Here is a 16,576-nt window from a genome sequence, read left to right on the forward strand (position 1 = left end):
TAGCAACTACCTTGTGTGGTCTCGGATGGTGAAGACTGCGGTGGGGAGTAAGGGTTTGTGGGGGCACATCACAACAGGGGAGGCTCCAAAACTCATTACTCAGGGAGGAGATCAAGAAGAGGTCTCCAATGAAGCGGCTGTAGAGAAATGGCAACAAGAAGACATGCTGGTGATGACGGTTCTACACACATCCTTGGATCCAGCTATCTTGGATGCCTACAGCTACTGTGAATCAGCCAAAGAGCTGTGGGACACACTGAAGAAGGTGTATGGGAACACTTCCAACCTCAGCCGTGTGTTTGAAGTGAAGCAAGCTATCAACCGTCTAGTGTAAGAGGATATGGAGTTCACTAAGCACTTGGGGAGGTTCAGGTCCTTATGGTCCGAGCTGGAGATGCTGAGGCCGAGCACAACTGATCCTGATCAGTTGAATGAGAGGCGCGAGCAAGATAAGGTCTTTGGGCTGCTCCTCACACTAAACCCGCCCTACACTCAACTCATCCAGCACATGTTGAGGGCAGACAAGCTTCCGGACCTTGAGGATGTGTGTGCGCAAATCCAAAGGGAGCAGGGGTCTATGGGGTTGTTTGGAGGAAAGGGGGAGCTCTCTCTTGCCAATCAAGCAGCTCATGAGGAATCAACCGAAGCTCCACAAGCAAACAAGGCATCTCACGGGAAGTATGAGGACAGGAAGTTCAATGGCAACTGTGATCATTGCAAGAAGCATGGTCATAAGAAGAGCCAATGCTGGATACTGCACTCACACCTCAAGCCTGCCAAGTTCATGAAGGAGCGCGAGGGAAGGGCAAATGTGACTGAAGGATTAAGCGGAGCTGGCACCATCAAGACTAGTGAAGTGGATGGGCATGGAGGCAATGATGGAAATGGGAAGTCTCTGGTGGCTTACACTGGCGCCTCAAGCTCACGCAGCAACGATGACTACATCAAGAGATCAGACCTTGATGCTCTCTTCAAAATGCTAAAGGAAAACGGTAACACTTATGGTTATTCCTTTGGAGCATCTATGATTGCATATAAGGATGATCACTTGATTAGAGAACTAGTAGAACGGGTAGAAGCTAGGAATGAGTATAGAAATGCACACATTGCTAGAACTGATAGGATGCATCCATCACTTACTAATCTATGTCATAATGCCAAAAGAGTATATAAACCATTGATTGTTGATTCCGGTGCATCACATCATATGATAAGTGATGAGAACTTGATTAAGGATATAGAACCTACTCATGGGCATGTGATGATAGCAAATGGAGATAAGATACCTATTAAGGGAATAGGAAAGCTTAAGTTGTTTAACAAAGAATCTTGAGCCTTTTACATGCCTGAATTCACATCAAACCTATTATCTGTGAAGAAATGTACTAATGATTTACAATGCAATGTTATCTTTACTCCTAATGATGTGAAGTTTCAGGATATTGAGAGCAGCAGATTGATTGGGAAAGGGGTGACTAAGGGAGATCTCTATATGCTTGAAGAACTCACTTCTGTTCCTGATTATAGTTGCTCGTTTACTTCTGCTTCTTTGTTGAATAAAAATGCATTGTGGCATGCTAGAGTAGGACACCCTCATGTTAAAGCTTTGAACTTAATGGTACCAGGTGTTGTGTTTGAAAACAAAGATTGTGAAGCTTGCATTTTAGGCAAGCATTGTAGAACTGTGTTTCAAAAGTCTACTACTGTTTATGACAATTGCTTTGATCTAATTCATTCAGATGTGTGGACTGCCCCTTGCTTATCTAGAGATAGTTATAAGTATTTTGTCACATTCAATGATGAAAAATCCAAATACACCTGGTTTACCTTAATTCAGACCAAAGATAGGGTACTTGATGCATTTAGGAACTTTCAAACTTATGTGAGTAATCATTATCATGCTAAGATTAAAATTTTGAGATCAGATAATGGAGGAGAGTACACAAGCCATGCATTCAAGCAACACTTATCACAACATGGGATCCTACATCAGACAAGCTGTCCGTATACTTCACAGCAAAATGGAGTGGCTGAGAGGAAGAATAGGCACCTCATGGAAGTGGCAAGGTCACTTATGTTTCAGAGTAATGTTCCAAAGAGATTTTGGAGTGATGCGGTTGCCACTGTTTGCTACTTGATAAACAGAACTCCAACCAAGATCCTGAATGAGAAGGCGCCATTTGAAGTTCTGAACAAGTACAAGCCAGCTCTTGATTACTTGAAGGTCTTTGGATGTCTATGCTTTGTGCTCAAACCAGGAGAGATGCGCAACAAGCTAGAAGCAAGGAGTACTAAGGCTGTGTTCATAGGATACTCAGCTACACAGAAAGGATACAAATGCTATGATCCAATAGAACAACAGGAAGAAGAACCGGTTGTGCAGCCACTAAGAAGGAGTACAAGGATAAGGAAGGATCCTTCTAGCTGGGTAAAAACGAGAGTGTACTACAATGCCCAAGCTGTGGAGCATCCTTCTCAAGCCGTGTGCTCCTTTGCTCAATATCCAGAAGCACATTGCGGTTTCATGGTAAACTTGGATGAAAATCATATCCCAAGAAGCTATGAAGAGGCAATGGAGGATAAGGAATGGAAGGAATCAGTAGGAGCTGAGGCAGGAGCTATGATAAAAAATGATACATGGTATGAGAGTGAACTACCAAAAGGAAAGAAGGCAGTGTCTAGTAGATGGATCTTCTCAATCAAATACAAGGCTGATGGGCAGATTGAGAGGAAGAAGACTAGATTAGTAGCAAGAGGGTTCACTCAGACATATGGGGAGGATTATATTGAGACATTTGCCCCTGTAGCTAAGCTACATACCATTAGGATTGTCCTAAGCTTGGCGGTTAATCTTGGATGGGGATTGTGGCAAATGGATGTAAATAATGCATTCTTACAAGGAGAGCATGAGGATGAAGTCTACATGTATCCTCCACCACGTCTAGAACATCTAGTGAAGAAAGGGAATGTACTGAGGTTAAAGAAGGCTATCTATGGCTTGAAGCAATCACCAAGAGCGTGGTACAACAAGTTGAGCACAACTTTGAATGGCCGTGGCTTTAAGAAGTCAGAGTTGGATCATACACTCTTCACCCTCACTACACCCTCAGGTATGGTTGCTCTCCTTGTGTATGTGGATGATATCATTATCACGGGGAGTGATAAGGAAGGTATCAAGGCAACCAAGGAGTTTCTCAAATCCATGTTTGAAATCAAAGATTTGGGAGAAATGAAATACTTTCTTGGGATTGAGATTTGTAGATCCAAGGAAGGTTTATTCATGTCCCAAAGAAAGTATACACTTGATCTTTTGAAAGGTGCAGGTGCTTATGGAGGCAAGACAGCAAGGATGCCTATGGAGGATGGCTACAAATTACCAAGAGAGGGGTGTTGAGATGAGTGCACTATAGTATGAAGAAGAAGTCCGAGAGGGTGTAGAAGTGTTGAGGAGTTAATAAGCAAGTAAGAGAAGGAGCATGTACGGACAGACAGTACGGATAGGGCGAGCAGTACGGACGCAGGCCGTACCAACGACCATCCGCAAGAAGTAACTCGGCCAAGGTGAAATGTAAACTGGCTGGAGTTACTTTACCTTACTTACCTTGAGTCTGAAGTTGAGCTGAACGTTATAAGGATAAGGGATGCGCGTCTGACAGCCTGTCATAGGCTGGAAAGGTAAATGCATATTCAAAGATGCTTTACACATGTGGAGACTCTCATTGGAAGGATTCAAATGAGCTCTTAGCTGGTTATTGAATTCACATGCTTTCTACTTTATGTAATCGAAACCCTAGTGTCTTAAGCTTCCTATATAAGTGTAAACTCTCTCATTAATAAGATCAAGCAAGTTATGAGTCTCTCTTAGTCTTTATTCTCTCAATGGTTCTATACTAGACTCCTAATCTCATTTCATACTCAAATCTCTTCTAAATCACTTCTAGTCTTTCTTATTTACTCAGATTACTCTACTCAATCCTAAAAGTGATATGGTATCAGAGCCAGGTTGATAGGAAACTTGGTTTCGTTGGGTTCTTTGAAGATTCAAGATTGAAGCTTTGAAGAAACAGTTTGGTGTTCTTGTGTTCTTAAGCGGTTCTGGGTAGTCTTTCTGAGTTCTATTGGTTGTGTGAGGTGTTATTGAAGCTGTGTGGGTAAAAGGTGAAGCTGCTAGTGTTCACTCAAGACAGTTACCTCAAGAGAAAGTTATTGAAGTCTAAAGGGTTCTACATTCAACATGGAGAGTGGGATGAACATGAACATGAAGGTGGCGGTTTGTTTCAAGGGAAACAACTACTTGGTGTGGTCTCGGATGGTGAGAACCACAGTGGGAAGCAAGGGGCTTTGGAAGCACATCACGCCAGGAGAAGCTCCAAAGCTCATCACTCAAGGAGAGGCTGAAGATGAAGCCGCAAGCAAGGCAGAAGAGAAGTGGCATCAAGAGGACATGTTGGTGATGTCTGTTCTTCATGCGTCCCTTGAGCCGGCTATTCTGGATGCATACAGCTACTGTGAGTCTGCTAAAGAGCTGTGGGATACCTTGAAGAAGGTGTATGGCAACACTTCAAACCTAAGCCGAGTGTTTGAAGTGAAGCAAGCTATCAACAACCTTGTACAAGAAGACATGGAGTTCACTAAGCATCTAGGAAGATTCAGAAGCCTCTGGTCCGAGATGGAGATGCTTAGGCCAAGCACAACGGATGCTGATGAGCTTAACAAGAGGAGAGAGCAAGATAAGGTCTTTGGGCTACTCCTCACCCTAAACCCGGCGTACAACGGTCTCATCCAGCACCTACTTAGGGAGGATACTCTACCTGACCTTGAGGATGTGTGTGAGCGGATTCAGAAGGAGCAAGGCTCCATTGGGCTGTTTGGGAAGAATGGAGACCTTTCCCTTGCAAGTCAAGCAACTCAAGAGGAGGGGAGTGAAGCTCCACAAGCAAACAAGGCTGCGCATGGGAAGTTTGAGGAGAGGAGGTTCAATGGGAGTTGTGATCACTGCAAGAAGCATGGCCACAAGAAGAGCCAATGCTGGATACTCCACCCTCATCTCAAGCCGGCTAAGTTCATGAAGGATCGTGAGGCAAGGGCTAATGTCTCGGATGGTACAAGTGGAGCTGGTACAAGCAAAGGAAAGGAGATAGATGGGCGTGAGGCAGGTGATGGGAAGTCTCTTGTAGCCTACACTGGAGCACCAAGCAACCGTGGGAACAATGATCAAGAGTATCTAAGGAGATCCGACCTTGATGCTCTCATTAAGTTGTTCAAGGAGAATGGTAACACCTTTGGGTATTCTTTTGGTGCTAGGGTGGTAGAGAACTATGAGAATCTAACTAGAACTGATAGGATGCATGAGAGCTTGATAGAAATGGTAAATCAATCTAGGATTGCAAACTTTGCTAGAAATGATCATGCATTCAAACCATCTAGTATCCTTGCACATATTGCTAGTTCTCGTGACATTAAGCCATTACTGATTGATTCAGGTGCATCTCATCATATGATAAGTGACACTAACTTGATTAAAAACATTGTATCAATGAATGGAAATGTGATGATTGCTAATGGAGATAAGATTCCTATTAGAGGAATAGGAAGTCTTAAACTGTTTGATAAGAAACTAAAGCTTTTTATATGCCTGAATTTACTTCAAACTTGTTATCTGTTAAGAAGTGTGCTACTGATTTGCAATGCAATGTTATATTCAGTCCTAATGATGTGAAGTTTCAGGATATTAAAAGCAGCAAGATGATTGGAAAGGGAGTGACTAAAGGAGAGCTATATTTACTTGAAGATCTCACTCCTGTTTCTAGATATAGCTGCTCGTTTACTTCTGTTTCTGGTTCTAGTTTAAGTAAAAATGCATTGTGGCATGCTAGATTAGGACACCCTCATAATAAGGCTTTAAAACTGATGTTGCCAGGTGTTTCCTTTGAGAATAATGAGTGTGAAGCTTGCATTTTAGGCAAGCATTATAGAACTGTCTTTACCAAGTCTACTACTGTTTATGAAAAGTGTTTTGATCTCATTCATTCTGATGTTTGGACTGCACCTTGCCTATCTAGAGAAAACCATAAGTATTATGTAACTTTCATTGATGAAAAATCCAAATACACCTGGTTAACCTTAATTCCAACCAAAGATAGGGTACTTGATGCATTTAAAAACTTTCAATCCTATGTGACTAACCATTACAATGCCAAGATAAAGATTTTCAGGTCAGATAATGGAGGAGAGTACACGGGACAAGCATTCAAACTACACCTATCTCAGCATGGAATCCTTCATCAGACAAGCTGTCCCTATACCCCACAACAGAATGGTGTGGCTGAGAGGAAGAACAGGCATTTGATGGAAGTAGCCAGGTCCATGATGTTTCAATCCAACGTGCCTAAGAAGTTTTGGAGTGATGCAGTTGCTACGGCTTGTTATCTCATCAACAGGACACCAACTCTGATTCTTCAAGGACAATCACCATTTGAGGTACTGAATCAGTACAAGCCCTCTCTAGAGCATATGAAGATCTTTGGATGTTTGTGTTTTGTGATGGTGCCTGGAGAGATAAGAAACAAGCTAGAGGCTAAGAGTTCAAAGGCAATGTTTATTGGATATTCATCAAGTCAGAAAGGATACAAGTGCTATGATCCTAACACAAGGAGAGTGTTAGTATCTAGAGAAGTGAAGTTTGTTGAAGAAAAAGGATACTATGAGGAGCAGATTCAAGATGATTTGAAAGATCTCACCTCTGATAGAGCTGAAACCTTGAGGATTATCCTAGAGGGTCTTGGAATCAACATGAATCAAGGTGGGAGAAGCACTACTCCAGTACCGGATCATCAGACTTCCAATCTTGAGCATGAGGGGGGGAATGAAACAAGAACTCAAAACCGTGAAGAGACAAGTAGAGAAGAGAGTTCTGGTTCTCATGATCAAGCTGTGGAATCAAATGATCAACAAGAAGAAGCTGAAGAGAGTCAGCTAAGGGAAGAAGGAGCTGAAGCAAGTCAGCTAGGAGAAGAAAGATCTGAACCAAGTGTACTGCCACAAGAAGAAGAACAAGAGATGGCGCAAGAAGGGCCAGTGTTGAGAAGAAGTACAAGGCTGAGAAAGGATCCTTCCAGTTGGGTAAACACAAGAGTGTACTACAATGCCCAAGCTGTGAAGCATCCTACTCAGGCCGTGTGTTCTTTTGCTCAATATCCAAAAGCACATTGTGCATTCATGGTAAACTTAGATGAGAATCACATTCCAAGAAGCTATGAAGAGGCAATGGAGGATAAGGAATGGAAGGAATCAGTAGGAGCTGAGGCAGGAGCTATGATAAAGAATGATACATGGTATGAGAGTGAACTACCAAAAGGGAAGAAGACAGTATCTAGTAGATGGACCTTCACAATCAAATACAAGGCTGATGGGCAGATTGAGAGGAAGAAGACTAGATTAGTAGCAAGAGGTTTCACTCAAACATATGGAGAGGATTACATTGAGACATTTGCACCAGTAGCCAAGTTACACACCATTAGGATTGTTCTAAGCTTGGCGGTTAACCTTGGATGGGGATTGTGGCAAATGGATGTGAAGAATGCATTCTTACAAAGAGAACTTGAGGATGAAGTCTACATGTATCCTCCACCAGGTCTTGAACATCTAGTGAAGAGAGGGAATGTACTGAGGGTAAAGAAGGCTATCTATGTGTTGAAGCAATCACCAAGAGCTTGGTACAACAAGTTAAGCACAACTCTGAACGGCCGAGGCTTTAAGAAGTCAGAATTGGACCATACCCTCTTTACCCTCACTACTCCCTCAGGTATGGTTGCTCTCCTTGTGTATGTGGATGATATCATTATCACAGGGAGTGATAAGGAAGGTATCAAAGCAACCAAGGAGTTTCTCAAATCTATGTTTGAAATCAAAGACTTGGGAGAAATGAAATACTTTCTTGGAATTGAGATTTGTAGATCCAAGGAAGGCTTATTCATGTCCCAAAGAAAGTATACACTTGATCTTTTGAAAGGTGCAAGTGCTTATGGAGGCAAGACAGCAAGGATGCCTATGGAGGATGGCTACAAAGTACCAAGAGAGGGGGAGATTGAAGACAGCAAGCCATTTCATGATCCTAAACTCTATAGAAAACTTGTTGGCAAATTGATTTATCTAACCATCACAAGACCTGATATATGCTTTGCTGTGAATCAGGTGAGCCAACACATGCAGCTTCCCAAGGAACATCACTGGCGCATGGTGGAGAGGCTGTTGATGTATCTGAATGGCTCGCCGGATCAAGGAGTATGGATGGGGTGCAATGGAAGCACAGAAGTGGTGGGCTATTGTGATGCTGATTGGGCAGGAGATAGAGCTGACAGGAGATCAACCACAGGCTATTGCACATTCATTGGAGGCAACTTGGTGACTTGGAAGAGCAAGAAGCAGAAGGTGGTGTCATGTTCAAGTAAAGAAGCTGAGTATAGAGCTATGCTGAAGCTCACAAACGAGTTGGTGTGGATCAAAGGCATCTTGAAGCACTTGAAGATTGATCAAGCCACTCCAATGACAATGCATTGCGACAATCAAGCTGCCATTCACATTGCATCCAACTCGGTGTTCCATGAGAGAACCAAGCACATTGAGGTTGATTGCCACAAGGTGAGACAGATGATTGTGCTTGGAGTGATCTTACCTTGCTATACGAGAAGTGAAGATTAGTTGGCTGATGTGTTCACCAAGGCTGCAAGACAAAAGACTATGGAGTCCATTCACATTAGATTGGGACTCATAGATCTTGGGAAGAGAAGGAGCTGATCCCCTTAGCTGTGAGATCTTTACTCTTTTTCCCTCATTAAGGTTTTATCCCAATGGGTTTTCCTTAGTGAGGTTTTTAATGAGGAAGATCTCATGGCTGTCCAGGCTTAGACTTTCACAAAGCTAAGCTTGAGGGGAAGTGTTGAGATGAATGCACTATAGTATGAAGAAGAAGTCCGAGAGGGTGTAGAAGTGTTGAGGAGTTAGTATCAATCATTGAACGCTCCAAACTTGCAGGATCTGGTGAGAATATCAGTTGAGTTTCTTTGTTGCTTCTGGTACTGCTGGGCATGTACCTGAAAATCCAAGAAAAAAATTAAATGTCAGAAACTTAACAAAATTAAATCTAATAGGCGATCAAAGCTCCCGGCAAATGCACCAAATTTGATATCACTCAAATTACCCTAAAGAGTGAATTTACTCTCTCAAATAAGAGGTTCAATTGCAGTACTTAGGGATCAAATTCTCAAGGAGTTAGGGAACCTAATAAATCTAATGGGATTTGTTAAGTAGGATGGTATAGTGATTTAAATGTAAATTTGCAGTTTGTTGAGCAAGTAATTGCTCGATTGATTGGTTGAGGTTTTGGTGCTTAAAAAGTAATAGCTAGACTTAGGGTTTTTATTCAGGAAACTTGGAATTATAATCCTACAGATGCCTAATGAGTTGCATGCATGATAATGTAGAGCTCATTTACGAAACAACAAGTCAATCAGCTCTCGCGTTTTTGGACTTGTCGATTAACTATATCTAATGACCCAAACAAATGTGTTCGATCAATAGCAGGTGTTGATCGATTATCCTATAGGAATATCGATCGCTACAACTTCACTTCGTCGATCGATTATCCAGTATGGATATCGATCGACGTACTTCTATTTAAGCTTTATGCACGGGTTGAATGATGCTTACTAAGCTCACTAGATCAGCTCTCGCCTTACTCTTAGCAAGAAACTTAGCTCAATTAGAATGGTTTCAGGATGGGAATGAAGCTATCGCTTTTATCTAACAATCCTAGGGCAAGTTCTAGGTACCTATTCTAGAATCAGGCATTAATGACAATCCTAATGATTATTATCACAACTCAGCAATCTATAGTTGGTCTAATCCCTCATAACCTATTTAAACGCTAAAATCTAACAATGGAACTACTCAGACATAGCCAAGCAATTCAAGACAGCAATTAGGTAAGAAAACTTCATTAGAATAGTAAATAGAAGATATCAATGGAGTTCAAATCACAAATATAACTTTGGATCTTCTCTCCAATCTATCAAAATCCTAAGAACCTTTTGCTCATAACAGTAAAACAAGAAAACACAAGAAACCCACCTTTGCCTCTAACATGATGGCTAGGCTTATATAATTAGGTTAAAACTCATTAGGGGTAATCTTGTAAATTGGTGAAGACTTGGGCTTCAAGTCGGCTGTGACCAAACAGGCTTTCTGTGCGCTTCGCTGTCGATCGATGTTCTGATGTGAACATCGATCGATATTAGTTCCTCAATATCGACCGATGGTCGAGCTCGATGGTCATCTCGGGTGCTTGCTCCAAATATCTCCATAATGCTCCAAAATCATCATTTATCTCCAAATCACTCCTGATTTTATAAATATTGTTGGGGTCAAAAACGGTCACGACGGAATTATCACCCGAAAACCTTCGGAAATCGCATTTCCGAAAGAGATAGTAAAAAGAAAGATATAAGTTTCGTAAAAAATAACCAATACGAAGTTTTTACGAAGAAGAATCCTTGAAGATTCAAAGCAAACGAACCAAGCTCGGTCGTTGCATACCTACTGCACATACACGCTGTCCGGTCGCTACGTCGCAACCAAGTCCGAGCCGATCTTGGTCGCTACGCAGCGACCAAACATCCGACCCGCTAGGTCGCTACGTAGCGACCGAGCTCGGTCGCTAAGTAGTGACCGAACTCTCGTCCCGCTCGGTCGCTACGTAGCGACCGGCTCGAGCCAAAGTTCGGTCGTTGCGTAGCGACCGGGCTCTTCCGAACATCTATACGACACCAGTTCATGCATTCTCATCAAACCTTCAAATGCTATCTCCCGAAGACCGTAGCAAGCTCAGTCCATGTTTTCCCCTATTCTAAATCATCGATCAAACTTCGCGGATTAGAAACCGCGGAAAGTTCGTTCTTTATCGAAAGAAATCGTAGTAAACGTGTAGAGTCGGAAGACGGCCCAAAGGGACCTAAAACACGACTCGAGGCCCATCCTACGATTTCTTAACCAAAAGCCCGTAAACCACAGCACGGTTTACGCTTGGTCCACAAGGAAGGATAAATGTCAAGTTTCCGTAGATAAATACGGAAGTTTTGAAGATAATTGTGAAGATCGGGAAAAATTGAATATCTCCATTTTTATGCCATGACGGCTTAAGGGCAGAAGAGTAAAAGCGTAAACCGACCTTGGAGCTAGTATATAAGGAGTCCTAGGCGAGGAGCATGAGGAGAGAACTTTTTTAGAGCAAACTTAGCACTTAGAGCAATTTAGGCATTTTTCCGTTTTTGTTATTTCGAGCTGCGACTCAATTAGGTTTAGCCGTCTTAGGGTTGCTAGAACTAGGAATCTCGCCGACAGCTCTCGAGCCCAGGCTTATACCTTGTTGTAAACGCTCATACGCAAATTCAGAATAAGATCTTCTTTGCTCTCTTTTTCGATTTCTTATACTTTATCGTTGTTATTCTCGTGTTCTGATTGCTTGACGTGTTGTAATTAGCAGATATCCGGGTCCTCTGGGAAATTAGGGTTTTCCTAGTTTCCTTATTTAAACGGAAATCGACAGTGCAAATTTCGGTTCCCACAAATATAATAAATAGACTTTATAATATAATAATTAGTAGTAAAAACACCTATAAACCATGGGTGAAAGTGGGTTAAATCCATGGTTTATCCGTGATTGGCGATCGATCTCTTATTGGCACTGTCAATCGATGTGGGGGTGTGAGTTTCGATAGACGCGGAATATTTTGTCTCGTACTCAGCTCCACAGTGACATGGTGCTATGAATCATGTTCTGATATCCTTCAAGGTCCTGATCAATCTTCCCATTGAAGTCCACCGTCATGTTCTGATGTCCTTCAAGGTCCCGATCAAGCATTGCTTCTATTTTGCCCTCCTGAGTCTGTGGTGGTGGCTTCTTGTAAGATGAGTTTCCATAACTCCTGCTGTTGTTGCTGTAGTTCTGGCTGTAGAGTTTCTGGTACTGCGAACTCTGGTTGAAATTACTCCTCTGTCCACTGCCATAGAAGTTCCCGTTTCCATTCTGGTTTCCAGACCTCTGGAATCCAGCTCCATTGATGAAGTGCACATCCTCTTCTACTCCTACTTTATCCTATGTATCTACAGCATATGCATTCTCTACTAAGCAAGCCTGCTTCCGGAGAAGCTTGTGAACACTGTCTAGTTTTGCTTGCACCTCATCCAGCTGCTCCTTCCCAAGGATGGCTGCAGATTTCCTTCTCTCAAAATATGTATTCTTGGTGCTATTGTTGGATGCCAAGTTTTCAATAAGTCTCACAGCCTCTTGTGGATTCCTAGTGTTGAAGTTCCCTTCGCTAGAAGCATCAAGAGCTATCTAATACTGCACTGTGATGCCTCTGAAGAAAGTATTGAGCAGCTGCACTTCATTGAATCCATGGTGTGGATAATCTCTCTGGCAAGACTTGAATCTGATCCAGGAGCTTCTGAATGACTCTGTAGGCTGCTGCGCTAATGTAGCAAACTTGCTCTTCAAGTCCTCAGTGCGTGCCTCATCAAAGAAGTTACGCAGGAATGCATTCTTGATGTCGGCCCAAGATGTAAGAGATCCTCGTGGTAACTGCTTAAGCCAATGTGAAGCCTCTCCAACAAGCGAGTACTTCAAAAGATTCCAGAACAAGTAGTCCTCAGGGATTCCATTGACTTTGATATCAGATATAAGATCCTTGAACCTTTCCAGATGGTCCATACGATGCTCGTGAGATAACCCACAGTTGTCTGTCCCACGAGTGTGTAGTACTGCGGCTTCAACTCGAAATCGCCTCTCTGGATAGCTGGAGGACGAATAGCTGATCTGTTGGCATAGAAATAGTTAGGAGATTTTTGTGTAGGATCTTTGTGAGTACTACGGACCGATGGATAAGCGTGGTCTTTTGTGAGATTGGTAGAGAGATAGACTTGAAGAGACGTTTCATTAGATAGATCAAGCAAGAAATACAATTTATTGAATAAGAACCCTAGTTATAGCCGTCTATCTCTAGTCTCTAAGTCTTGAAGTGTTGATCCTTTGTTCTACGGTTTGGGCTCCCCTTATATAGTCGTCTTGAGGTTGGCCTGAGTCTGTTTGAGTAGGTTAAACTCTTCCATATTCGAAAATATGGAAGGTTCTCCATATCAGAAGTTTTCCATTTTCCGGAGGAAGGGGGTGGTCCCTAGGACCGGACCCGGAGTGCTTCATAGCGGGGACCCAAGGGCGTCTCCTAGCGGGGACCCAAGGGCGTCTCCTAGCGGGGACTCGGAGGCCGGTGTCCTGCCTGAGGTCTGGAGGAATTCAATACTGAAAATTTTTCCCCGACAGTTTGCCCATTATTTGTCAATTTCGTCATCGAAATCGGAGAAAAGCATGTGCACTCAAGTCAACCGGAGTTGCTCATTCTCAACAGGCTTCCCCTAGGCATGACATCGCTCCAGTAATCCTGCTTTCTCAGGTTCCTCTCAGGCCGGAGCCATACTCTGAACCAGGGAGAGGACCGGTTCCTGATATACCATGGATTTGACCCATTTTCATCCATGGTATATAAGTATTTTGCTATCTATATATTATATATTATATCCTATTAGGTATGTTTTTAGGTTCAAGAGTATCTTGGAGTAAAGTGATGATTATGGAGCATTTAGGAGCTTAAAAGAGATTTCATCCGAGCTGACCATTAGAGGTCGATACGAAGAAGAAGCAATCTTTCGATGCACATCCATGGCCGTCGATCGATACAGAAGAGAAGCCTCGACGATTAAAGATTATGATCGATCCATGTACATCCTGTACCATCGATCGATGTCGAGACGCGAGATGCGTGACTTGGTTCCTGCCGACTTTAAACCCAAGGCTTCACCAAATTACAAGATTACCCCTGACGAGTTTTTAACCTAGTAGTTATATACTTGCCTAAGTGTTAGGAGGAAAAACGAGAGCTTTAGCCACCATTGTATTCTTACTTTCACCAACAGAGAGAGAGAGTTTTAGGAGAGAAAATCATAGAGAGATTTGTGATTGGAACTCCATTGATTCATCTATTCTATTCTATGCAGTTTTATCTATATTTTGTGTCATGAATTGCCTAGCTATGTCTGAGTAGTTTACTTGTTAGATTTAGGGTTCAAATAGGTTAGAGGGATTAGCCCCAACTATAGATTTCCTGAGTTGTGATATTCATTGATTGATTGTTCTTAATGCTTGTTTAGCCTTGCTAACTAGAACATGAACCTAGGAATTTGCATGCGTCGAGCATCCTTGATCATCATGTCCTGAATCTAATCTGTCATGCTAGGACTGCTAGAGAGAGCTAACCGCTGATCTTGGAGACTAGTGAGCATTATCAACCCGCGCCTAGGGCTTAGCTAGAAGCTATCGATCAATATTGTCTTCTAACAATCGATCGATATTGAGAAAGGTGTATTGTTCGACATCCATATAGGATCATCGATCGACACTTTCTTATGATCAAAAGACGACAGTCGAGATCCAAGATCTAGTTAGTTAAGCAGTGAAACCTTGCATCTAATATCTTCCAATAAAGTTACACCTCCAATCATCTTGTTAGTCGAGCAATAGACTTGCTCAATTAGGATTGCTATTTACTTTTAAACGATAAAACAACAAACACCTAGAATTAATAACTGACTAGATTTAATAGGTTCCCTAGCTCCTTGTGGATTCGATCCCTAAGTACTGCAACTGAACCTCTTATTTGAGAGAGTAATTCACTCCTTAGGGTAATTTGAGTGGTATCAGTTCCATTGTAGTAGACCGAGGCCTAGCAGTGTCTTGGAGATGACGGAGCCTGGAGCTTTGGTGATTCTTGAAAAGGAGGCTTGAGCATTTAAGCGTGACGCGGAGAGTCAGGTCTGAAGGGTTCCGACTACTTTGAGGGACATTTAAATCAAAGATTCCATAGGAGGCACGTGTCCATTTTTTGCGGAATTTTTCCTTTTCAGGGAGGATTCTCCCTTTTCTTGCGAGGACCGAGTTTCTTTTTTACGCTGGTCGTCTACGTCGAGGATTCTTTGGGATATGTGGAAATATGGAAGGATTTCCATAAAACAACAAACACCTAGAATTAATAACCTGACTTGATTTAATAGGTTCTCTAGCTCTTTGTGGATTCAATCCCTAAGTACTGCAACTCAACCTCTTATTTGAGAGAGTAATTCACACCTTAGGGTAATTTGAGTGGTATCAAATTTGGCGTCGTTGCCGGGGAGCTTAGATCGTCATTAGATTTAGTGCTATTGATTCTTATTTTTTTCTTTACCCCCATTCTGACACAAATAAATTTTCTTGTCTTTTCAGGTGCATACCTTGCAGTACCAGAAGCAACAAGGACAAACACAGGCTATTCTCAGAAGATCCTGCTCAATTGGAACGCACAATCCGCAAAGACCAACGTTCCACATCGATCGACGTAGAAGCTTTCACGTCGACTGATTCTTGCACCCAACTGTAGACCAACACCCGACCTTCATCATCGACCGATCTACATCGTTCGACATCGATCGATACTACACCGTGTACATCGATCGATCATCAGTCGCGAAACATGGTTGCGATTGTTATTCTCAGACAGGACGAGAATGGAAACCTGTATGCCCATGATGGTCATCTGCGTAATGCAACATGTCAAAAACTAGACGCTCAAGGGAATGTAATCCCTGATACTGATGCTACATGAGCTGCTCAACCTGTAGAAGAGGCTGCTCGACCAAGGGCACTGGCTGACTACAATCGTCCAGATCAGTACTACGCAAACAGATCAGCTATTCGACTTCCAGAGATACAGAAGCATAATTTCGAGCTGAAGCCTTAGTACTAAACACTTGTGTCACAGATACCCTAGTCTGGGTTACCGCACGAGCATCCTATGGACCATCCCCGAGGACTACCTATTGTGCAAGCTCTTCAAGTATTCTCTGACTGGAGAAGCGATGCACTGGCTTAAGCAGCTACCCATAGGATCTCTAGCCTCATGGGCAGACATCAAGAATGCTTTCTTGCGAAACTTCTTCAATGAGGCACGCACTAAAGACTTGAGGAGCAAAATCGCTAGATTCAAGCATGAGACTGGAGAGTCTTTCAAAGATGCGTGGATCAGATTCAAGTTTTTCCAACGAGACTTTCCACACCATAGATTCAATGAAGTTGCAACTGCTGAGCACTTTCTTCAGAGGTATCGCCTTGAGGTATCAGATTGCTCTTGATACAGCTAGCGAGGGAAAATTCAACACCAGGAATCCGGTGGAAGTTGTGAGACTGATAGAAAATCTAGCAAACAGCACCAATACCAAGAACACTGACGTTGAGAGGAAGAAGTCTGGTGCATCCCTAGGGAAGGAGCAGATGGACGAAGTTAGAGCAAAGTTAGATGTGGTTCATGAGCTTCTTAGGAAGCAGGTCTGCTCAGCTGAAGGAGAAGAAGCTGTAGACATGGAAGGAGAAGAAAATGTGAACTACATTGGAGGTACTAGATTTCAGAGGTCTGGAAACCTGGGTGGAAACGAAAAA

The 16,576-nt window shown here is 42.6% G+C and overlaps 1 non-coding gene across 1 annotated transcript; it reads right to left on the reverse strand.

Annotated features, from left to right (window-relative positions):
• Positions 1-16,097: 16,097 nt before the first annotated feature.
• Positions 16,098-16,205, reverse strand: LOC125579334. The gene has a single exon (XR_007317318.1). It is a non-coding gene; the product is annotated as a small nucleolar RNA R71 (small nucleolar RNA).
• Positions 16,206-16,576: the final 371 nt, after the last annotated feature.

The sequence above is a fragment of the Brassica napus genome, chromosome A1 (genome assembly GCF_020379485.1).
Source record: "Brassica napus cultivar Da-Ae chromosome A1, Da-Ae, whole genome shotgun sequence".
In the NCBI taxonomy this organism is placed as follows: Eukaryota; Viridiplantae; Streptophyta; class Magnoliopsida; order Brassicales; family Brassicaceae; genus Brassica; species Brassica napus.